We start from the raw sequence: 25,070 nt of genomic DNA, 5'->3' as shown, positions 1-25,070 counted from the left end.
CTAGCACTGTGCTGTGTGGGGCATTTATTTAGATGTTGCTAAATAGCAATTATGTTTGATTTTAATCTCAAATCATTAGTTGCCTTTTCTTTCTTCCAGGAGAGAAAGCAGTCTTATCTAGAAGGAAAGACAGTTAGTGTTTTTGTTTATTTTTCTGAGACATGTGATTTTGTAAATTATATTTGTACTTTTATTACTGAGTTATTTTTAGCCATTTAGATTTTTTTTTTAGTTTGTTGCATCCAATGTGTTTGCTACTCTAATTTCAAACTGATAATTTTCTAATTTTTTCAAATTAACTAAGTAAAAATTTTAGTAAAAAGAAAAAAGCATCATCGAAGCTCCTTCTACTCTTGATGTCACAGAGGACAGTGTTATATGAAAAAACCTGGCCATAAACTACTGAGTAGAAGCGTTGGACTCTGAATGTGAAGAAGTTTTACACCTAAGCAATTAATTTGCTTATAGTTGTCTTTTATGTGTATGCCCAAGGGTGATATATGATTCATAAAAAATATGTCTAAGTTGAATGGAGCTCTTTTGATGAGAATAAAATAAAAATTCTGTGATTAAAAGAAAAATAGTTCCCACTGTGCTGGAAACTTTATTCCATTTAGGGTCCCCACTCAGTTTTATAAAGTAACTGCCTTGATCCCCATTCTACAGATGGTTGAACAAAGGCTCTGAGAAGTTAAGTGAGCTTGTCCCAGTTGCACAGTTAGTCAGTGGTGCCAGAGCCAGGATTTGCAACCAGGAGCGGCTGATTGTAAAACTCGGCTCAGACTTCCCAGGATGCATCCCAAACACAGGCCTGAAGCCACGTCTCCGATTCTTAGCTTGGGGCAGATGCTGGCCATGGAGAACCCTGAGCCTCTTGGGGACCAGGAGCCAAGGAATAACCCAGCTCCAGCAGCCAGTGCTTGGGCCATACCAAGCAATGGAGTATTTGCGGGGGGGCATTTGGAGGAAGAGCATCTATTCAGAGAGCTGGGACCTCAGAGGATCCCTTGGGGTGCGAGGAAGGAAACAGCCAGAGAAGCCACAGCGGTTGCCTTGGTAGCGTCTGGGATTCCAGGGGTTCCCTTTCTCTCTTCACAGCCAGAGACCAGCAGTGGAGAATCTGGGTCTTGGGTTGGGAAACACTACAAAGTCAGAAGGTAGAAACATCCAAAAGACAATTCTAAGTAAGTTGAAAAAGAAAATAGGGCCATTTGACTGATCCAGGGAGGGCGCACAAGGCAGTGTTCCAGAGGATCCATCCACTTGGATCACCGCCAAGCCATAAAAGGAGACCTGGTGACATTCTTTGAAATTCTGGGTCCAAAGAAGCAGTGTCAGGCCCTGGAGGGCATCGCAATGGGGGTCAGGAGGGTGTCTGATTTCTGCCTCAGTCCTCACTTAAATCCAGCCAGTTCTGCTTCAGATGCCCAGTCCTGTGTGTCAGAGTGAGACCTGGCATTCAAGGCCCAGATAAACATGATCTTCATAATATGATAATAACAATAGTTAATATTTATTGAGTGTTACCAGGCCACAGGCCTGGAGCTAAGGGCTCTTCCTATGATGTTACTGAATCTGCCACCAATAACTAGAAGGATTGTGATAGATTTGAAAAAAAGAAAACAATTAGCAAAAACAGATGCTGGGGGGCAGTGTTTAAGGACACTTCTGGTTTGTTTTTTCAGAGACTCGCTTCTGAGCACAGCCTGTCCCGGGCTGTTTTCAATACGTGTGCAGGAAGGGAAGAGGGACACGGGTGGGCAGTTCAGGGGGCAGCTTCTCCAGGCCAGGCCCTGGGCCGGGGTGGGGGAGGGGGACACAGACGTCATCTCAGTTCATTCTTACAGCACATCCTTACCTGAGGGGGAGGTGTTACTGCCCACAGTTCATGGGGTTGGCCGAAGTGAACCTCAGACGGGTGTAATTAACTTGCTCGGGATCCCAGGATTAGAAGCCAAGATTTCAGTAAGGAATGTGATTCCAAATTCCAGGACCCATGTTGCCTCCTGGGATGAAAAGCAGATTCATTTTGGCCACAATTGTCAAACTGTAGCCAAGCAGAGAGCCTCAGATAAGTGTCCCCAGATCCAGACATTAGAAATGGAAGTATTTTTACATACGCAAACACTTAGAGATTTTCTGAAATAAAGCCTTCGCTGCTGAGACAATCCGGCCACACCACACTTCGAAAAGTATCACAGCTCTTGCTTACAGAGCTCCAGTTAACGCAATTGATTTGTTGTTGGTACCAGCAGATTTCATGCCTCTAGGGAAAGAAGACACTGAATCTTAAGTCGACCCAAGCACGGCAAAACCAGCCCTGCTAGAGCATTTGCCTTAAAGAAGCAGCGTCATGGCTTCTGTAATAGATGAGTCATTTTCCTCCCTGTGAGCAATTCGTTAATAGATAATAGCTTTTATTTTGATTATAAAGGTAATATCTACTGGTATACGATTTGAACAATTCAAAAAAAAATACAAAGATGAAAATATAAAACACCAAAGCTCATTGATTCAGTTCTTGGGCCAGAGTGTAATGTGGTTCTGAGCATGAATTGTTAATGGGGAAGATATTTCTTGAGAAATTTCATCCATCATGCAGGCAGCTATGTAATTTCAAGGCTGCGTGTGACTAGAATTCTGTTAAAAGGAAAGCGTTAAAATAGTGTGGAAGCAGTCGTGACCGAGGGCTGATGCACAGACAGCTTCCTATAACGGTCACGCATTTATGGGTTGTGAAGAGCTGCGCCTCCCTAAAAATACAGTCACAGGGGGAGATGGTGTTTCCTTCTCTGCTGAGATGTCACACGCCCTGCCATCCTCTGGACTCTGGGTGTAGGAGAGCAAACCCAGTGTGAATCAGGAGTATCACATGAGACCCCCACAAAACAGGACAGTGTTAGTTGAAGTGTGCTGTGCTCAGGATGGCTGGTGCTGGAACAAGAGGCTGATGGAGAGACAGTACAGTGTGGTGAGCAAGAGCATGTGTTCTAGAGTTCTCGTGCCTCCATCGACTGGCTGTGGGTGTGTAGGCAAATTAATTAGCCTCTCTGAACCTCAGTTTCTTCATATATGAACTGGAGATAGGAACAGCCCCTGCCACAAAGAGGAATAAAAGAGTTGTGCATGTGTAATGGTTAAATTGGTGGCCCTTTATGCACTCAGCATTTGTCCTCGTGATTTTCACATGCAGTAAGGACAATAATAGAGGTCCTGCAGGAGGAGCGGGCCTTTGTTCATTTTACCTCAGGCCTCCCAGTAGCAGAGAGATGGAAGAGCCACTGCAGCCTCACCAGGTGGTTAGGAGAGGCTGACAAATAAACCCCAAACTGTCAGGAGCTTCACACATAAAGGTTTGTGTGTAGCTGAGGTGGGTTGGGCAGCAGTTCTCCCGATGGCGACTCAGGGACCCAGGCTGTTTCTTCTTGTAGCGTGTCATCTGAAACACACAGTTACAAGGTCATGGCAGAAGGGGTCAAGGGCCTGGAGACAGGTGGGATGGTTTTAAATGCCATATCTGAATGTGGCACACATCACTCCCTACCTGTATTTAGATGGACAGAACTCAGCCACGTAGACTGAAATGTGAGAACGTCTGAGAAACAGAGGGGCACATGGATGCTTGGGGAGCAGACGTGGCCGGTGCCACAGGGGCTGCCTGTTGTGAGGAGTGGCATAGAATCACTTATTATAGTATTACCAAAACAGAGAACACTGATCGTGACTTTGGTTGGTGGCTTTCTGGAAGTTGGGAAAACTGTGTCCGGGCTTTGGGGATCTGTTTAGAAAAGCAGTGCTGTTGCATCACCCTGGAAATCAGACATCTGCCTCCCCTTCACCGTGCCGTCACCAGAGGCAGATGACTAATCAGGAACATGATGTCCTGTTTGGTTTTTCCAGGAAAGGTATTTCCAGGTACTTATCTGTGGCCGGTCTTCCTTAAAGTTCCTTAAACTTGTGCTTCCCCTTATGATGCTACTTACAGCTCAGGATGCAAAGCCTAAAGACGTCTGCATGGAAGGTTATGACGTCCTGGATCATCAAAGAAAGGTTACATTTCTCCTGGCGAGCTGGTTCCTGAGGGAGAATGATTTAGAACACGTTTTGAATAAAGCCCTCTTCAAAAACCTGTTTAATTCTTTGAGGGTTTAATTCCTAAACGGTTAGCCCTCCCTTATCTGGGCTCTGCACATGACCAGAACCCAAGGACCCAGCTCAGACAGAGTCGATATTTACAGCAGGATGATTCATAAGGTAGTTAGTGGCTCGACCACCCTAGACTGGCCTGTCTCTCTCACTCAGCTCCTTCAGGGAAGGGTCCTGGTGGAGGCTGCCTGTTCCTTGCTCTGTGCCCAGCGCCTCACTCAATCCAGGCCTGAAATGTAGATTAAATGATGATTGTAAGATAACAAAGTTTCAGAATAACTGCTGGTTTGGTTAACTGATCGCTTCAAGAATTCACAAAGCAGTGATCCACCTATAAATGTTCACCGTTTTCTCCTGCGTTCTGCATGTCTGGTTGCTTGCTTGAGGCATGAACTTTGCATGCCAGTGTGGCCTCTTCTAAACATGACCCAGGTTGACTGTCCCTTGTCCTAATCATTAAGATAGTCCCTATCTGGTGCACAGGGCCATTTCATGGCCACTCAAAGAGTATTCAGTAGGACCCACTGCACACCTGGAACAGGAGGGAAACCTGGAGGAGTACCCACGAGCCTTGTGGCAGAGTGAGGGAATGGTGACATGCAGTTAAACCGTCTCCACCTCCCCACACGTGACAGCTCCGTCACTCTGCTGCCTCCCCTGGAGTTCACAGCAGAGGCCACCAGTGGTCAGAGCCCCACGGTGGCAGTGGGAGGACTTCTGAAGAATCCAGCTCCTGCTCACTCAGGTGGTTTTAATTCTTGGACACATCATAAAATAGCAAATGTTTCCATTATATTAGAGTGTTCACTGGAAAAACCTTCCATGTTTAACAGGGTTTACATTAGTGTGGTTTTCTCAAATTGAATTCCTTATTCATTCATTCCACAAATATTTACAGAGAAGTTATTATATACACAGGCCTTTGCCATGGAATGCAGAAGGTCCAGGCCACGCTGCCCCTTTAAATACTCAGCCATGGCCCTGGGCACGGAGAAAACCCCAGGCTCTGCTCCGCATGCACATTCCCGCCGGGACCTTCTCGTGAGCTTCCCTGGCCCATGGTCATTACATCGAGACCCCTCTTCTTCTCGCCCTGCTTGAATTGGTGACCCAGTTTGGGGCTGTCTTCTGGCTCTGACCTGAGAGGTAACTCCCAGGAGGAGGCCCTGGGAGCCTAGAGGAGAGGCCCCCAAGCCGGGGTTCCCCCAGAAGGAGGCCCTGGCAGTGTAAGTAATTCACTTGGCACTTGGGGTGGGGACACACCAGGGACACTGGGAGGTGAGTGGGGAGGTGAGTCAGGGGAGGGAGGCAGCCAGTCCAGGGTGTGTTGTCAATCAAATTGACCCTGTGAACAAGAGCTTAATCCTGTCTCAGTATAAATTAGGGGTGAGGGGTGGGGGGTAAGAAGGCCAGGTATTCCTGTGCCCTCTCCCAGCAGTCCTGGATGCGGGCTCTTGGGGGTGGAGGGGAGAGCGGAGTTCACTCCCAGCACTTAGGCCTGCTGAGCTCCTGGGAAGAGCCTGCTCCCATAGCCAGAGACAGGCTCAGGCAGACCGGGCAGGGGCAGGCCTACCTCAGGCGCCTGGACTGAGAGGCCGGGTGCATCAGCAGGGGCCGAGAGGGCTCTGCCAACCCAGAGAATTCCCTGGATTTAGGCAAAGGCCGTTATCCTAGGGTGACTTGAAAATCACATGGGGCTCTTCCAGCACCTTCCCCACCCTGTGATTTCACTGAGGATGGCAGGTGCTGTCAGGGGCTCTGCATTTGCTGACAGTCGGGGCAGCTTTGGCTGTTTCGGTGATGGCCAATGATATTTAAGAATTTTGGCTTTGAGTATGCTTTAGTTGTCAGTATTTTAAACAACTGGTTGTGTGTGTGTGAATGTGTGTTAGTTATTAGAGTTCCTTTTTTAAAAAGTTACATATACTGCTGCCCTGAGACATTCCTGTATTGTGAAGAGCAAATAGGTTTGGGTAAAATGGATATATTTAATGCAATAAATGGCATTATTATTTTAACATAGCCAGCTCTGAGCTGCGATAGAATAATGGTTGCTTAGATCCAAATCTCTTTGCATAATTTCCAAAAGAAAAACACCCGAGTCAACAAATAGAGCAAATAAAGCCATCAGTGACACATGCCCACAGTATTACTCGAAGACAGAATTCTACAAACTTCAAGTTACTTGTAAGGATAAACACTCAGGTCCAGCTGGGCTGGCTCTGGATCCCACCCGTGTCGGGAGCGCTGGACAGAGACTGCAAAGAATAAGTGGAGAAAAGGAGAGGATTGCGGGGAGGCTGGGGTCTGGTGAGACTCACCCCTAGACAGACAAGTCCCATCCTGAGTGGAAATTCCTGAGTGCGCCTGGGGCCCGAGGTGACTGTCTTGGGAAAGAAGAGATTTCAAGACAGAAGGGGGAACCTTGGAAGGACACTCGCCCCTTGGAGACTGGGCGATGTGGAAAAAGAGCAGCGAAAGGGATAAAATCGAGAGAGTGGCAGAGACGAAAGGGAATCCACATCAGAAGAAACCTTCCTCCTTGCCAAGCAGCAGCCCTACGGTAAAGAAACTGCACTTCAGCAAATCAACAGCAGAGGGCGTGTTCTCACCAAGAAACCTAGTTAGCCACCCCAAGCCTGTCCCTTGTCAGCATCACCTCATTGCTGGCCTAGAAAAGAAAATAGATTATAAAAGGAGCAGAAAGCAGCAGACAACACGCAAGCAAATCTGCAATCAGAAGAAAACAGAGTCTGAGAATCAAAACATTTTGGGGGATGAATGTCCTTACCCCTCTAAACACACACATGCACGCCCAAAACAGAAGAAAACAGCAGTACGTTTTTCCAACATTAATTAGTTAAGTATCCTGAGGTAAGCATTTTCACATATATATTCATATATATAAACATTTTCATATATATCAAAAATTCAAAAAATCAGAGCTAAAATGGGCAAAACTCAGGAAGATGTGAGAGTTGGCTGAACTCAGGAGGGGAAATGAAAAAATTCAGTTTGCAGATGCTCATGTTGTCCATGGGACCAGCCTGTCCGTGGACACAGACTGACCACTAACCTTGCACCTTCCGCGTCCACGGTGCTTTCTTTCCCAAGCTGCAGCCCACAGCAAGCATTCCTTGCCCTGAGCTATGCTGCCTCTTCCGATGGGAAACCTTCTGTCAGGCTGATCTTAGTGCTAGTTTTTACTTTCCAACTTCTCTATAAACTGCAACTCTTGGAAATACCCAAATACTTTCCTAGGGCGATTCAAGTGGTACTTTTTAAGTAGATAAAACTTTCCAAGAAGAACTTCATCTCCTTTGGTAATATGTCAAAGTTTCAGAGATAAACTTTTCAGAAAAATTTGTTTCCACATTGCAATGAATGCCCACAATAAATTGTGCCGTATTTTATAGTTCACAAAGTAATTCCATCTATTATATTTATCTTTAAAGTTGCATGTTTAAACATAGGTTTGACAGTTTCTTCCCCTCCTCTGTGTAACCAGACACAGCTTAGAAACGCTTAGCCTTGGTTTATGTATCTGAAAAATGAGAATGGCAATGGCTTCCTCATACGTGATGTTTGCAGTATTTGGCTAACTTCAGACTGTGGGACAGAGTGTATTTTTCTGAAGATGGCCACAACATCATCGTCCACCCCCCATCCTTAGCCAGCTCCCTGTCAGGAGGTGGAGTCTAATCTCTTCCCCTTGTATCTGGATACATTTGTGTCTCACTTATAATAATAGCATGTGGCAGAAATAATACAGCATTACTTCTGAGGATAAGTTGAAAGAAGTAATACAAGTTCCACTTTGCTCTGTGGGACACTCTTGCTGGAGCCCTGAGCTGCCATATCAGCAGTAATACTGTTCCAAGGCCCCCCATGCTGTGAGGAAGCCCAAGCTAGCCCATGGGAAGAGACCACATGGTCTGAAACTACACGAAGGAGGAGAAAGACGCCCTGCCGGTTTCCAGAGGTGCCGGCTGTGCCTCCCCACCCACGGCCCTTTGTTCCAGCTCTAGCTGCCTTCTGGCTGCAACCATACTCAAGACTCTCAGCCAGATCTACCCAGCCAAGCCCTTCCTGGATTCCAGACCCTCAGAAACCATAGAGATGATAAAATGATTGTTATTTTAAGCCACTGTCTTGTGGTGATTTGTTATGTAGCAGTAGATAACTAGAAAGTATGAAACCTCAAGCAATAAGGACAATTTCTAGAGAATGAGTAGCAACCATGCCTAATTCCTTTTGTGATAGTTTTGTTTTGGATAATTTTTAAAGAGAAAATTGATAGACCAGAACGTATCTCTTTTGAGAAGAATTATGTTCCTCTCTAGATTTACCTTCTAAACTAACTTTCTACTGGAAAAGAATTATTTTCAGTTGATTTTTTTTTTTTTTTGGTAGTTGCAGAGCTTTAAATACCTACTACTTTTACAAAAGCGGGTGATAGGGCAGACTGTTGGAGAGAAGTGTGTACCTTGTCCGTGACTGAATTCTCAAGGCTTTGTGATGAAGCCCAAGGCCGAGGAGCTCCCACACTGGCTATGTGAGAGCAGACATGCCCGGCGGTCTAGGCCATGATAAAGAGGAGTGACCTCCGATGGAGGGCAGGAGCCAGAAAGTTTCATAGCATAGTGGCTCTATTGTGGACTCAGATGGCTTGGGTTTGGATCCTGGCTCCCCGACGTGCTGGTGGTGTGACCGTGGGCGCGTAAATTCATCTCACTGTGCCTTAGTTGCCTGATCTGTTACAAGGGTCATCACAAGGATTGAGTGGAATAATACATGTGAATGACTCAATACAATGTCAAGAATGTAGTGAGCGCTCAGTGCTCTCAGGAATTTAGGTGCCAGATCCAGACACCCAGAGCTTGTGAAAGGGATAAAACACAGGAACTAAGAACCTGCGTGACTCAGGTGTATGGTTATGGGCTAGCACGTTACTGCCCCATGCAGGAGACAGGACAGTTCTAGACCTGCTTAATCTGTCCTAGGTGATGGCCTTTCCCAAACAGAGGGAACAGTGTGAAGTGCTATGCTCCCTTGCTGAAATTTCCAAGGAAGTTAGCAAGGTTCCATTGTAGAATTTAACATTTAAGTTAAAAATAGCAGCCTTAATCTGATACATGATGTGTACAACCGTGTTTAATGGCGATATACTGAGTGCTTTTACTTTGAGGTAAGGAACACGATGGGGATGCCCTGTCACCCTTATTCACTCCCACCTCATGTCACCTGTCACCCCACCACTTGTATTCCACATTGTACTGGCCATGTTACCAGGGCACTAAGGCAATAAAAGAAATAAAGTTATTAAAATTAGAATTAGGATAGTCATTATTCAGAGATTAATGTACTAGCAACAAACAATTAGAAAATTAAATAAAAACCTACAGTTTATGTACCAGCAAATACCTAGGAAGAAATTTAACAATAGATGTACAAGAACACCACACTGAAAGCTACAAAACATTGAGAGAAATTAAGAAAGACCTAAATAAATAGAAGGATATACCATGTTCATGGATTGGAATACTCAGCAATGTTTGTTAAAATGATTAAACAAGTGAATGCATTGCCTCTACCTCTTTTTTTTTTTAAGATCAGCACCTGAGCTCACAATCTGTTGCCAATCTTTTTCTTCTCCCCAAAGCCCCCAAGTACATAGTTGTATTTTCTAGTTGTGAGTGCCTCTGGTTGTGGTATGTGGGACACCCCCTCAGCATGGCCTGATGAGCAGTGCCATGTCCGCGCCCAGGATCCAAACCAGCGAAACCCTGGGCTGCTGAAGCAGAGCGCACGAACTTAACCACTTGGCCATTAGGCCGGACCCTGAGTTGCCCCTTTTCTTTAATTGGCAAAATAGAATTAGAAATGGTTGCAAAGTTACCATGGATACATGTGTATTCCTAGAAATACTGGTCATTTCTGAAGATCCGAAGAGGTTTCCAAAATAGTGACAACGGTGACTTTTGAGAAAATGGCTCAAAAATGATCTTGTGGATATTATTGCATTTAATCTTACATATTTAAGCAAAGGTCAAAGAATCCGCTGTGAAGGTGTAGTGCTAAGATGTAGAGTGTTTAAGGTCCACAAAATTCTTAGCTTGTTTTTGACAGAAAAATGCTGGAGTAAAAGATGACCCACCAGGAGAGGAGGGGCACCCCTCCCCCCAATATCATTACACCAAAGTGAGAAAAACTTCATACAGTCACAGCAGCGTGGCTTCTGAGGGAAAAACTGAGAGCACTGGTTGAGGAAAGTTGACCAGGAAGCCCATTTTAAGGTAATCTAAAGTAATCTAAACTTTCTCTGTTACACAAAAGTCTTTGAAAAGGAATAAAGAAATATAACAAATTTAAATTCTTGTTTTTCACAGGTGCTATAATTTCTATTACCAAAGAGTATATTATTCCTCCGAGTAAGTGTTCCCAGAACTAGTAGCCAGACATATTTTATTGGGAGTGTTATTCTTCTCATGCAAACTTAGCATTTGGAATGACATATCAGTACAACTGGAGATCCTTATTCTGCTTTTATTGTGCCCATTTCAGGCAATAAATAAATAAGGGATGAAGAGTCTTCTAAATTTACCAGAAATGGTCATGTCTTGGAATTACCCATAATTCATATCTTAATTCCTTCCGTATTTCCTTCCCTCCCTCCCTCCCCGATCAGTTTCCTTGTAGGCTATTTTCTATGGTTGGGGTAGGTGGGGGGCGGGATCCCCTCTGGGGACAAGGCCAGAGCAGTGGACAGGGTCAAATTTACAGTTTGAAAGACAGAGAAACTATTCTTTGCAGGTAGAGAAACTGGCCTGGGAGGTCTTCGGAGGAGAGGCTTACCCGCAGGGAAGGAGACTTCCAGCTGCTCTCCTTCGCTCTGCTTTTGAGGTTCCACCTGTCAGCAGTGGTCAGCCACATCAGTGTCCCCAGTTCCCATTCCAACAGCAAAAATCTGCATTTGTAAAAAGTGGTGCGAGGAGGAGATTCAAGTATATAACTTGCTTTACATTAATCAAATACTGACTGAGGTCTCAAATCATTTTCTGTGAAGATTTAAACAAGAGCAGAATTTATCCTGATCTTCAGAGAGAATCATGTGGATCAGACAAAATCAAAATACAGTAGTGATAATACAATGCAGTAATACATGCTGTGAAACAGATGTATAAACTAAGATGCATTTACTGAGTGCAGTGAGTGTTCCAAGGAGTGAGGGATACACGAGGTTGGGAGCTCAGAGCAGACTTGGGGAGCGGTGGAAAGAACCAGCATAGGGGTTAAAGGTGGGGACTGTGGTGGCTGATAAACCAAACATCAATCTGGGCTTTGCCACTGGCCAGCTCACGGTGCTAAGCAGGTCCCTTCACCTCCCCCTGCTATAAAGTGAGACTCTAATGCTACCCACTTCATAAGGCTGTGTGATGGCTTAAGGGAGCCCCAGGACCAGTACTTAGCGTAGTGCCTGGCATGTAATCAATTCTCAAATGCCAGCAATTGCCTCTGATATCTTGAGATGGATCTTAAAGGAAGGATGGGATTATAGCAGGAGGTGGCAGCAGAGGGTAAGGTATTTTAGGCTGAGCAACCATTGTGTGTGTGTGTGTGTGTGTGTTCAGAATATAGCAAATACTCCAGCCAAGGGGTAGGGGATATCCATGTGGTGGTACTGACCAACAGGGCTATTAGGGCTGTTCCATAGAGAAATGTTATCTGATAGAAACATAATGTGAGCCACACATGTCATTTAAAATTATCTAGTAGTTACATTAAAAAATGTTAAAAGAAATGAGTAAAATTAATTTTAATAATATATTTTATTTAATTCAATATATCAAAATCTTTCAACATGTGATCAATGTAAACAATTGTTAATGAAGTATTTTACTTTTTTTTTATACTAGGTCTTCAAAACCCTCTGCGTGTTTTCTACTGCCAGCACATCTCAGTTGGGACTGCCCACATTTCAAGTGATCAGTAGCCACAGAGGGCTAGTGGCTGTTGTACTGGACAGCCCAGCCCTGGCGGGTCTTACTCTGACCATAGTAGCACAGTGTTCTTTGTAGCTGTTCCTCTCTGTCTTCTCCCCTTGAGAGGCGGATGGCAATGCCTTTTCTTAATACGACTAATTTAAAGAAAATTTAAAAAAAGAAAGGAAGAATCGAGGGAGACCAGTGCTGCAGGCCACCATCTTTCACAGCTGGCCTAACCCTGAGACGTGGGCTAACAAAAGCCCTTTGCTCAAAGAATTTTGGGAGATACTGGGATGTAATTTAGCCCTTCTAGATCACGTTCACATAGAGGCTCTGGAAACCTTGCGACAAAGAAGCCCATTTTACTCCTTGTAACTCCACAGTCCTCAATTTGTTAGGATTATGGAACAGTGTTTTCTCTTGACACAACTAACACTGGTAACATTGGTTGGCAGCCTGTTCTCTTCAACCTGCTTTTACCTTGAGGGTTTTCGTTTTTAAGTATTTTATAAAGGCTTTAGAGCTTCCGATGACAATAGTGACTCTGGGTATTTCCCACAGTGCATTGCACCTAATAGATGCTTAATCAATATTTGTTTAATGAATACTGGTGATCAAGACAACCCCTCCCCCATAAATTTAGCTTTCCTCCATAGAGAAATCAAATTAAACCTTAAGATAACTTACAATTGTCAAGGTTAGAAACACTTTAGTATTCCCTAGAGAAATTCTGGTTTGCTGGGAAACCAATATAAGTTTGAAATGAATTTGCATTTCTCTTAGGAAAACAACCATGTTACGGTTCAATAACCAACTGAAAACAGATGCCCTTTGCTGAGGAGATGCTTCTTGTGTCCGCACGCTATGAGACCAGCACAGCCAGCCCGGGAAGGTTTCCCGGGTCCTTGCAGCTGGTCCCCTGCCTCAGGGGCGCCTCAGTCCAACCACTTCTCTCCTTAATATACAGCTGTATTTTTCTTATATTTGCGGGGGTTTTAAGTCTCCGTATGTAAGATTTTACAATATATGTCATGTATGTCCACTGTACGCTCAGTGTAATATCTGTTCTTTAGGTTTATTTGGGTTTGGCTAGTTGCTGTATTTTTCAAAGTCAAAACCCCTTAGGAATTTTACTAATAGCATTTTGCCTGGTGAGTTTTTTCCCTCGGGTGCTCAAAAAACCTTGTCTTAAACACTAGAGATGCTCCTGCAGCATCATTAGTCAAAGCTGGACGTTGGCAGCAACATTTAATTCCCTGTATTTTGCCCATGTGGAGAGAGCACCAGATGCCTAAAACTGTAGTCGAATGTGAGAAGCTAGTTCACTGTTGACATACTGCTGGTGACAGCAAACCCCCTGCTCTGTAGGGCCGGATAGGTTTATCAGCTTCCCCGGTGTAGCGTTTCGCTAAATCCAAATTGGAAGTATGTGCCAGAGTGCTCAAACTCGGTCAACAAGGGTTAATGCAGATGCCTACTTTGTGCTCCTACTGTGTGAGCCGCCATGCTGGGTGGGCTAAGGAAAAATGAAGACCAATATCCCCTGAGCAGCACACACTGAAACAACATAATTAAGCTCTGCGAGCTCTGAAGTTTTTAATCGTTTAAGTGTTTTTCAAGTAGATGAAATGCTGCAGGATAACAGAGATATGAGATCACGGTCAGTGGGCAAAGTGTGACACACACAGGCAGATGTGCATACTAGAGGGAGTGGACGCTGAAGTTTGACCTTTTCTGTTTTGTAAAATGAAAGATTTGGGGTATAGTAAAGATTTTCAAAATGGACATCTGTAAGTGTGGACTTATTTTCAGGGGTTTACCTATCCCCTTTGGGAATTTTTGAAATCTGTTTTCATATCAAGGATAATATTTAGTTATTCCTTGAACTGTATTCTCGGTCTTCTAAGGCAGTGTTTTTAAAACTGTAGGTCATGACCCACTGGTGGATTGTTACCCATTAATGGGTGAAGTTGAGCACATCCAACGTTGTTTTAAAGAAAAGTGATTGGAATGGAAAACATCAGAATGTATGGCTGGTAGTAAGAGTGAAGCATTGGTTCATAAAATGTTTGCTTCTGTTTTTTTTTTTTTTTAAAAGAGTTTATTTTTTTCCTTTTTCTCCCCAAAGCCCCCCGGTACATAGTTGTATATTCTGCGTTGTGGGTCCTTCTAGTTGTGGCATGTGGGACGCTGCCTCAGTGTGGCTTGATGAGCAGTGCCATGTCCGTGTCCAGGATTTGAACCAACGAAACACTGGGCCGCCTGCAGCGGAGCGCACGAACTTAACCACTCGGCCACGGGGCCAGCCCCTGCTTCTGTTTTATATGTGTGTGTATGCGTGAGGGTCATGATGTCAAATGTATTTATTACTGTGGGCAGAAGTCAAAAGAATTTGAAAGCCATTAATCGCTAGATCACGCGTTCTCAACCTTTGCACCATGTTGGAATCACCCAACGGGCTTTGAAAATAGGGCTGTGTGGGTCCTACCCCCAGAAACTCTGCTGTAACTGCTTTGGAGTTTTGGGCATGGGATTTGCTTAAAATTTCTCAGGTCTATCGCTTCTTGGCCTTTTGGCTAAGATCAAGTGTAAAATTTCTCAGGTCTGGGGTTGGCCCCGTGGTGTAGTGGTCAAGTTTTCATGCTCCGCTTTGGCAGCCTGGGATTCACCGGTTTGGATCCTGGGTGTGGACCTACACATCGCTTATCAAGCTATGCTGTGGTGGGCATCCCACATATAAAGTAGAGGAAGATGGGCATGGATGTTAGTTCAGGGCCAATCTTCCTCAGCAAAAAGAAGAGGATCGGTGGTAGATATTAGCTCAGGGCTAATTTTCCTCCAAAAAAAAAAAAATTCTCAGGTGTGCAGCCAGGGGTGAGGACCCCTGAAGAGTTGAGCCTTGCAGCCAAATTCTGTCAGGTAATTTCAGTGCTTGCCTTTGGTTTGTGTTTATCTAATTTGCCTTGGGACAAAGTCGTTCCACAAATTGGAATTGTTGCACGATATCAGGAAGGAGCAGAGGGGCCTTAGATCTTTGCCCCAAGTGAAGACCAAGTGCAGTCTAGTGGGGAGAATGAACAAAAGCTTCGAAGTAGTTCAGACAGAGGAGTGTGGAGGGAGAATTCAGAGAGCGGAACAGAGTTTGGGATAGTTTGACTCTGGTGAGCAGTTCCACCTGGTATTCTGCCCAGTGAGCGAATGTCCCAGAGTCGGCATGATCTGGGACACTGGCATCTGCTGTGTCCCCAGGGGCGTCTCAGCCTGTGGGCACCTCTCACTACCGTGAGCCTCTCCCCACGGCAGGTCACCCTCAAGGGTAGTTCTTGATTTATTCTCTCCGTTAGCCCTTCCCCTCACGGAAGACGCAGCTCCACTCTAGGCCTGTGACAGGCAGCGACTTAGTTTCAGCACATCGTCCGTTGCATTGAACTAATCTTGTCACTCCTGATTGTATTGTTTACGTTCTTCTTCTTACATGATTTGTAATTTTCTTGGTTCTGTAATTGTACAAGATTGTGAGAATAAGGTATTTATACCTAGTTATTTTGTGTGTCCATACTTATTTAATGTTATAATACAGGCAGTGGAATGGAGGGACCGCTTGAATTTTTGTCCCCTGAGAGGCTAGGCTTCCTGTGCTCACGGGCTCCCTCTGTCCTGCGTGACGGTGTGGCTCATCCTGCATGCGGTGGGCTGGTACATTAACGCCAACTTCTTAGCTGTCGAATAGCAAAGATCAGAATACATTGTGAGCGATGTAAATGGAGCTTAAGGTTTATTGGAATTATTTTTCAGTACTGCTATCTATGTGAAGTAGGAGTTCAGAGGAAAATCTGGATTAAGAAGGAATGTGGGATTTAAAGTGTTACCCCAAAAAAGGTGATGATGATGATGACAATGACTGGTGTTGCTGATGGTGGCAGTTAACATTTATTGAGCATTTACTAAGTAACCCGCAATGGGCCAATGCTTTCCATGGCTTATTTTACTTGATCCTTAGAGCAGCCTTCTGAGGTAGGTGCTGTTACAATCATCCCACTTAGGAACCCAGGTTAAGTAAGTTGCCTGAGAGTCTCAGCTGGGATTCAAGACCAAATATGTTGCCTCCGGGCCTGAGAGCTGAATCTTCACAAGCACGTGGAGTGGGGCAGGGAGGAAATTCCCGGCCAGAAACGCGAATCTAGGGAATGAAGGAAGGGATGTGTGTGTCATCTGCCAGGGAGCATCCCACAGGAGGTGCTGGCAAGGAAGTCAGAGTCCAGTTATACAGCCTGATGGAGGAGTTGAGACTGTGAAATATTAATGAAAGAGTTAAAAAAAAATGAGATCATCATCTTATCCTGATGTAGGGAGTCTGATAAGATATCATGAGACTAGAACAAGCAAGCTGCAGAATGACACACAGTGACCATAGAAAAGAAACACGCACATACAGCTGTGTGTGTGTGTGTGAGAGAGAGAGAGAAAGAGAGAGAGAGAGAGAGGGAAAGGGAGAGGGAGAGAGAGGGAGATTGAATGTTTGAATGCCCGGGAGTGGTCTGGAAAGATATCATCCCAAATTATAACAGCGCCCACCTCTGCCTAGGGGGCAGGCTACAGGTATTAGTGCTGATAGTCAAAGGGAACTCGAGCTTTGATCTAATATTTACATTTTGTTTTCTGTTTGAAAGCAAGATGACTGCACTCATGTACTTAAATAATTTTGAAAAGGTTAAGGTGTTGATACAGAAAGAAAATGAGATGGGGTAATTTTGGAATTTCATATTCAGGTGAGTCTCATCTCCAAGTCCTAGACTGGAAGAGTGCAGGACTCTAAATTTGTAGGAGCTGGTGTGATGCAAGGTGTAAAGGAACAAACAAATTGTCAGTTAATTGATAGAGGATACAGTATTGTTGCTGATTAGTTCCTTTTTTTAAGTAGAGTTTTAGAAATCTGAGCATTGGCATAGGGATTTGGAGAACATTCGGGTAAAGAAAGTCCCTTCTCTTCAGTTACCTGGCCCAGAGGTGGGAATGAGGGTCAGAATAGGAGGGGAAAGCCATTCACTGTACCCTCATCTGTCAGGGTACCCTCCCAGAGCTGGGTGAGGAGCAAGTCCTCTGTGTGGTTGTTCATGGTATTTTTAAAATGCGTACAAAACTCTAAACGGCCGATTCTGTGTGTTGTAGATGGACACAAGAGATCTGGATTTCTGAACTTCTACTGGAAAAAATAAAATGTGCAAGCCCTTCAGACTGCTGGGGAGGTTGGGGCTGAACTGAAGTGGGAGATGAGAAGAGATGCTGGCGTGAAGGGTACGTGACGAGATTATAAAACCTGATGCGTGGCAACCCTGGGCTGCTTTTCATTTCCCAGTTCTTCAGTGTAGTCGAGGATATCGTGTGCTCCAGCTTGGTATGTTGGTGTGGATGTGACTGCTGTCTGACAGAGGGTCCGGGAGGATGCCTACTTGTTTCCAGGTAGCTGAGGCAGTCAGTTTATGATGCATTGGCAGCAGGAGCAAACCAGGAGCAGGATAGCTCAGGAGCCCCGAGAGCCTAAAATATAACCATTTGCGTGTATGGAGCGCTGACTGCCCCCCAGGCGTGGCTCTAAGCACTTTAATGCATTATTTCGTTTAATTCTCACAGCAACGCCATGAGATGGGCATGGCTGGTGCCCTCATCTTAGAGATAAGGGGTATCAGGGGCACAAAGAACCTGGTTAGTTACTGAGGAGGACACTGGCTGTTTCTGGGGCCCCATCCCAACATCCCTCTTTCTCCCTTTCTCGGACATTTTGCACAATCTTTCTTCCTGACCCCACTTTCCATCGATTTTTGTTTCGTGAAATCATAGATCTCCACATTGAAAGGGAATTAGCATCAAAAGGATGTCAGTATAGGTCACTGTGGCAGACCATATTTTCCCAAAATGGCCACAGCGGTGTTGCTGCTCTTCCAGAACCTTGCCACGCCCCCATCCAGCAGGGAAATCAGATTTCCCTCCCTGTGAATTTGGATGGGACTTGGTCACTGCCTTGACAGAGAGACTGTGGCAGAAGTGACACTGAGTGACTTCAAAATTCAGATTGGCAAAGGTGGTGTGGCTTCCAGACAGTTCTCTCACTCTCTTGGGACTCTTGCCTTTGAGACCAGCCGCCATGTTGTGAGGAAGCCCAGGCCCCGTAGAAAGGCCGTGTGTAGGTGTTCCAGCCAACAGCCCCACCTAAGGCCCCCTGACATGTGAGGGGGACTTGGGATGGCTCCAGCCTCCAGCCTCGGAGCTGCCCAGACTGAGGCCGAGTGGAGCAGGAACAACACAGCGGTTCCCTGATGAACCGTTCCCGCAGAGCCCTGTGTCCACAGCAGATTTAGGAGCAAAATAAACATTGTCGTTGTTTTGGGCTGTCTCATGTAAACCCCTGCAATGCCGTTTAAGGTCGATGCCATTATACTCATTTACAAGTAAGAAAATGGAGGCTGAGTGAGATGAAATAACTCACCCGGGCCCGCACTGTGAGCAGGGCTTTGAACCCAGGGCTACCTGACGCCAAGCCTGCGGGATCACCCTGCCCCAAATGGCCCATTCCTTCCGGACTGAGAGCTGAGGGCTTTGCTGCTCTCAGAGAAAGCAGCCCCTTTGGATGAGGACGAGAGGGTGCAGCTTTGGAGAACTCGCTTGATGTAGTCTGTCGTGACTCTCATTTCCTTAATTTGAACTCTAGATAGTGCTGCCGGTCCTGCAGCCGACAAGCAGCTCCGTGGGCAAGCCGCCTGCCTCCCCTCCGTGAGCTTGGATTCCGTGGGATCTGCTCACGTTACACCGGGTGCTTGTTCACATCATGTAATAGTCATCTTTGTAATCAAATGGTTCTCTGTCGTCAGTGTTTCTATTTCTTGTTTGACTTCAGCCTCCATGAGGCCAGGGGTCAGTCTGTGTGTTGTATTCCTCGTTTCTTCTAGCACAGACTCTGACCTGTAGTAGACAATGAATGCAAGTTAAATAAATACTGAAGAGCATTAAATGGGAATTTTCTTGAGAATGACGGTGATAGGATAAGGAAGTGAAAAATTCCAGGTATAAATACTCGTCTTATCTCAGTGTGAAAGTTTTGTCTTTTGAGGTCAGAACTATTTTTTTCACTTCCTCTGTCTTTCCTGTTAGATAAGACATCTTTCTGTTTGACTTTTATAAATAAATAACTTGAGTAATTCCCAGCCGTAAACAAACAATAACAGGAAGTGGCAGGCTCTGAGACAGTGTTTCGTTAGGGCGTTCTCCAAGTGGAAAATACTTTCAGACATGCAACATTGGAGAGCTGACTTTGTTGTGAATGTTGAAATATGACATGCGACTTCTGCCTTCATTCTGATCACCCTTTGCTCCTAGGAATGGTGGCACTTGGGTCTTTTACCTTGTGTTTAGTTACCTACGTGCATGTCACTGCAGCCACTTGAGAACCGTGAACTTATCTCTACATCATCCAGGATGTCCTATCCTTGACTTTGTGCTTAGTAGGTGTCGGGTTCCAGTAATAATGGAGGTAGCAACAGGACCAGAATAGGAGGACTTTTTTTTTTTTCAAGAAAGATAAATAAATGCACGTAAAATGTTAGGCAAGTTTAATTTTTTTTTAATTAAGGTTATGAAAGTTAACAACCTTGTGAAATTACAGTTGTACATTATTATTAGTCATGTTGTAGGTACACCACTTCACCCCTAGTGCCCTCCCCCAACCCCCCTTTCCCCTGGCAACCACCAATAAGTTCTCTTTGTCCATATGGTAACTACCACCTATGAGTGGAGTCATACAGAGTTCGTCTTTCTCTGTCTGGCTTATTTCACTCAACATAATACCCTCAAGGTCTATCCATGTTGTTGTGAATGGGACGACTTTGTCCTTTTTTATGGCTGAGTAGTAAGTATTCCATTGTATATATATACCACATCTTCTTTATCCAATCATCAGTTGCTGGGCACTTAGGTTGGTTCCATGACTTGGCTATTGTGAATAATGCTGCGATGAACATAGGGGTGCATGGAACTTTTGGAATTGCTGATTTCAGGTTCTTAGGATAGATACCTATCTATCCTAAGTAGTGGGACGGCTGGGTCATAAGGTATTTCTGTTCTTAACTTTTTGAGGAATCTCCATACTGTTTTCCATAGTGGCTGCACCAGTTTGCATTCCCACCAACAGTGTATGAGGGTTCCCTTTTCTCTACAGCCTCTGCAACATTTGTCACACTTGGTTTTGGATATTTTTGCCATTCTAACAGGTGTAAGGTGGTATCTTAGTGTAGTTTTGATTTGCATTCCTCTGATGATTAGTGATGATGAGCATCTTTTCATGTGTCTATTGGCCATCCGTATATCTTCTTTGGAGAAATGTCTGTTCCTGTCCCCTGCCCATTTTGTAATTGGGTTGTTTGATTTTTTATTGTTGAGTTGTGTGAGTTCTTTGTATATTATGGAGGTTAACCCTTTGTCGGATAAATAACCTGTGAATATTTTTTCCCAATTAGTGGGCTGTTTTTTGTTTCAATCCTGTTTTCCCTTGCCTTGAAGAAGCTCTTTAGTCTTATGAAGTCCCATTTGTTTATTCTTTCTATTGTTTCCCTCATGTGAGGGGTTATGGTGTCTGAAAAGATTCTTTTGAAGCTGATGTCAAAGAGTGTACTGCCAATATTCTCTTCTAGAAGACTTATTGTTTCATGCCCAATCTTTAGGTCTTTGATCCATTTTGAGTTTATTTTAGTAAATGGTGAAAAAGAATGGTTGATTTTCATTCTTTTACATGTGGCTGTCCAGTTTTCCCAGCACCATTTATTGAAGAGACTTTCTTTCCTCCATTGTAGGCCCTCAGCTCCTTTGTCGAAGATTAACTGTCCATAGATGTGTGGTTTTATTTCTGGGCTTTCAATTCTGTTCCATTGATCTGTGCATCTGTTTTTGTACCAGTACCATGCTGTTTTGATTACTGTAGCTTTGTAGTATGTTTTGAAGTCAGGGATTGTGATGCCTCCAGCTTTGTTCTTCTTTCTCAGGATTGCTTTAGAAATTTGGGGTCTTTTGTTGCCCCATATGAATTTTAGGATTCTTTGTTCAATTTCTGTAAAGAATGACATGGGAATTCTGATTGGGATAGTGTTGAATCTGTAGATTGCTTTAGGTAGTATGGACATTTTAACTATGTTTATTCTTCCAATTCATGTGCATGGAATGTCTTTCCATCTCTTTACGTCGTCGTTGATTTCTTTCAAGAAGGTCTTGTAGTTTTCGTTGTATAGATCTTTCACTTCCTTGGTTAAATTTATCCCAAGGTATTTTATTCTTTTTGTTGCGATCGTGAATGGGATTGAGTTCTTGAGATCTTTTTCTGTTAGTTCATTGTTAGTGTATAGAAATGCTACTGATTTATGGATGTTGATTTTATACCCTGCAACTTTGCTGTAGTTGTTGATTCTAATAGTTTTTCTATGGATTCTTTGGGGTTTTCTATATATAAGATCATGTCATCTGCAAACAGTGAGAGTTTTACTTCTTCGATTGCCTATTTGGATTCCTTTTGTTTCTTTTTCCTGCCGAATTGCTCTGGCCAAAACCTCCAGTACTATGTTGAATAAGAGTGGTGAAAGTGGGCACCCTTGTCTTGTTCCTGTTCTGAGAGGGATGGGTTTCAGTTTTTGTCCGTTGAGTATGATGTTGGCTGTGGGTTTGTCATATATGGCCTTTATTATGTTGAGTTACTTTCCTTCTATACCTATTTTATTGAGGGTTTTTATCATAAATGGATGTTGGATCTTGTCAAATGCTTTCTCTGCATCTATTGAGATGATCATGTGGTTTTTGTTTCTCGTTTTGTTAATGTAGTGAATCACGTTGATTGACTTGCGGATGTTGAACCATCCCTGTGTCCCTGGTATAAATCCCACTTGATCATGGTGTATAATCTTTTTGATGTATTGCTGTATTCGGTTTGCCAAAATTTTGTTGAGGATTTTTGCGTCTATGTTCATCAGTGATATCGGCCTATAGTTTTCCTTCTTTGTGTTGTCCTTGTCAGGTTTGGGGATCAGGGTGATGTTAGCTTCATAGAATGTATTAGGGAGTGCTCCATCTTCCTCTGTTTTCTGGAATAGTTTGAGAAGGATAGGTATTAAATCTTCTTTGAATGTTTGGTAGAATTCTCCAGAGAAGCCATCTGGCCCTGGACTCTTATTTTTGGGGAGGTTTTTGACTACTGTTTCTATTTCTTTACTTGTGATTGGCCTATTCAGATTCTCTAATTCTTCCTGATTCAGTTTGGGTAGGTTGTATGAGTCTAGGAATTTATCCATTTCTTCTAGGTTGTTCAATTTGTTGGCATATAGTTTTTCATAGTATTCTCTTATGATCTTTTCTATTTCTTCAGTATCTGTTGTGATTTCTCCTCTCTCGTTTCTAATTTTATTTATTTGAGACTTCTCTCTTTTTTTTCAGTGAGTCTGGCTAAGGGTTTGTCGATTTTGTTAATTTTTTTGAAGAACCAACTCTTTGTTTCATTGATCCTTTCTACTGTCTTTTTTGTTTCAATATCATTTATTTCTGCTCTAATTTTTATTATTTCCCTCCTTCTACTGACTTTGGGCTTTGTTTGTTCTTCTTTTTCTAATTCCGTTAGGTGTCGTTTGAGGTTGTTTATGTAAGATTTTTCTTGCTTATTGAGGTGAGCCTGTGTTGCAATGAATTTCCCTCTTAGGACTGCCTTTGCTGCATCCCAAATCATTTGGTACGGTGTGTTTTCATTTTCATTTGTCTCCAGATAATGTTTGATTTCTTCTTTAATTTCTTCAATAATCCATTGTTTGTTCAGTAGCATGTTGTTTAGTCTCCACATTTTTGGCCCTTTCCCAGCTTTATTCTTGTAGTTGATTTCTAGTTTCATAGCATTATGATCAGAAAAGATGCTTGATATTATTTCAACCCTCTTGAACTTATTGATGCTTGCTTTGTTTCCCAAGATATGGTCTATCCTTGAGAATGTTCCATGCGCACTTGAGAAGAATGTGTAACCTGCTGTTTTTGGATGAAGTGTCCTATATGTATCTATTAGGTCCATCTGATCTAATTTTTCATTTAATTCTATAATTTCCCTGTTGATTTTCTGTCTGGATGATCTGTCCATTGGTGTTAATGGGGTGTTGAGGTCCCCTACTATTATTGTATTGCTGTTGATGTCTCCTTTTAGTTTTGTTAATAGTTTCTTTACGAATTTTGGTGCTCCTGTGTTAGGTGCGTATGTATTTATAAGTGTTACGTCATCTTGGTGGAGCGTCCCTTTTATCATTATGTACTACCTCTCTTTGTCTTTCTTTATCTGTTTTGCTTTGAAGTCTACTTTGTCTGATATAAGTATGGCAACACCTGCTTTCTTTTGTTCATTATTAGCTTGGAGTATTGTCTTCCATCCCTTCACTTTGAATCTGTGTTTGTCTTTGGGGCTGAGGTGTGTTTCCTGGAGGCAGCATATTGTTGGATCTTGTTCTTTGATCCATCCTGCCACTCTGTGCCTTTTGATTGGAGAGTTCAATCCATTCACGTTTAGAGTGATTATTGAAACGTGGGGGCCTACTGTTGCCATTTTATCACTTGTTTTCAGGTTCTTTTGCATTTTGTTCTGATGGAGAGCTGTTACTTTGTGTTATTGTCCTTCTGCTTATCTCCTTTGTTCTGGATTTTGTAACCCCTTTCCTTTTTTTGATTTTTCAGGAATGAGGTTCTTCCTGAGCATTTCACGAAGAGGAGGTTTTGTGGTGATGAACTCCCTTAACTTTTGTTTATCTGGGACAGTTTTTATTTCTCCATCATATTTGAGGGATATTTTCTCTGGGTAGAGTATGCTTGGCTGCAGGTTTTTGTCCTTCAGAGTTTTGAATATTTCATTCCAATCTCTTCTAGCCTGAAAGGTCTCTCCTGAGAAATCTGCTGATAGTCTTATGGGGTTTCCTTTGTAAGTTATTTTCTTCTGCCTGGCTACCCTTAGTATTTTCTCTTTGTCATTGACTTTTGCTAGTTTCACTATTATATGCCTTGGGGTTGGTCTTGTTGCGTTAATAAAGTTTGGAGATCTATTGGCTTCTGTCACACGAAGTTCCATCCCTCTTCCCAAGTTTGGAAAGTTCTCAGCTATCATTTCTTTGAACAGGCCTTCTGCCCCCTTCTCCTTCTCTTCTCCCTCTGGTATACGTATAATCCTTATGTTGCATCTCCTAATTGAGTTGGATAATTCTCGGAGAGTTTCTTCATTTCCTTTTAGTCTTAGTTCTCTCCTCCTCTGTCTGCAGCATTTCTATATTCCTATCCTCCAAATTGCTAATTCTGTCCTCCATATTATTGACCCTACTGTTCAGAGACTCCAGATTTTTCTTAATCTCCTCCATTGTGTTCTTCATCTCCAGTATTTCTAATTGGTTCTTCTCTATAGTGTCACGCTCTTTTGTGACATAGCTCCTGAACTCATTGAGTTGTCTATCTGAATTCTCTTTTAACTCGTTGAGTTTTTTAATAATGGCAGTTTTGAAATCATTGTCATTTAAGTTATAGATTTCATTGTCTTTGGGATTGTTTTCTGGGTGCTTATCATTTTCGTTCTGTTGTGGAGATTTAATATATTTTTTCATACTGCTTAATGGCGTGGATTTGTGCCTCCGCATAGAGATAGAGTTTAGTCGCTGCTTCCACTTGTTGCGACTGGTGTGTGGGGGGGGGCAGCTGCTTAGACTGCACCAACCAGGAACCCTGTCAGCTGTTACTGAATGGACCTGGACCCCTCCTCGTAGTCACAGTGGTCCTGTGGGGTCCCTCGTCAGTTGTGGGGGCAATCGCAAGCGGGCCTCAGGCTGCTGGTGCCTACTGTTGCAGCCCACTTAGACGCGCTCCCTCCTTGTGGTCTGCAGTGGTGTTGTGGGCTTTCCC

At 43.7% G+C, this 25,070-nt stretch overlaps 1 protein-coding gene across 5 annotated transcripts in view; it reads left to right on the top strand.

Moving 5' to 3' along the window:
* Positions 1-25,070, top strand: part of RIN2 (Ras and Rab interactor 2) — a 213,850-nt gene that overhangs the window by 25,822 nt on the left and 162,958 nt on the right. For 2 of the 5 annotated variants that reach the window (XM_070589492.1, XM_070589490.1), the window contains exon 2: positions 17,301-17,426. The exons of the other annotated variants lie outside the window; for them this stretch is intronic. The gene's annotated coding sequence lies outside the window, so the exon portion shown is untranslated. The remainder of the gene's footprint in view (positions 1-17,300; positions 17,427-25,070) is intronic. 5 annotated transcript variants of the gene reach the window in all.

The sequence above is a fragment of the Equus przewalskii genome, chromosome 21 (assembly GCF_037783145.1).
Source record: "Equus przewalskii isolate Varuska chromosome 21, EquPr2, whole genome shotgun sequence".
Taxonomy (NCBI): Eukaryota; Metazoa; Chordata; class Mammalia; order Perissodactyla; family Equidae; genus Equus; species Equus przewalskii.
Note: the sequence above shows the minus strand (reverse complement) of the source record. Positions and strands in the feature narration are given on the sequence as shown.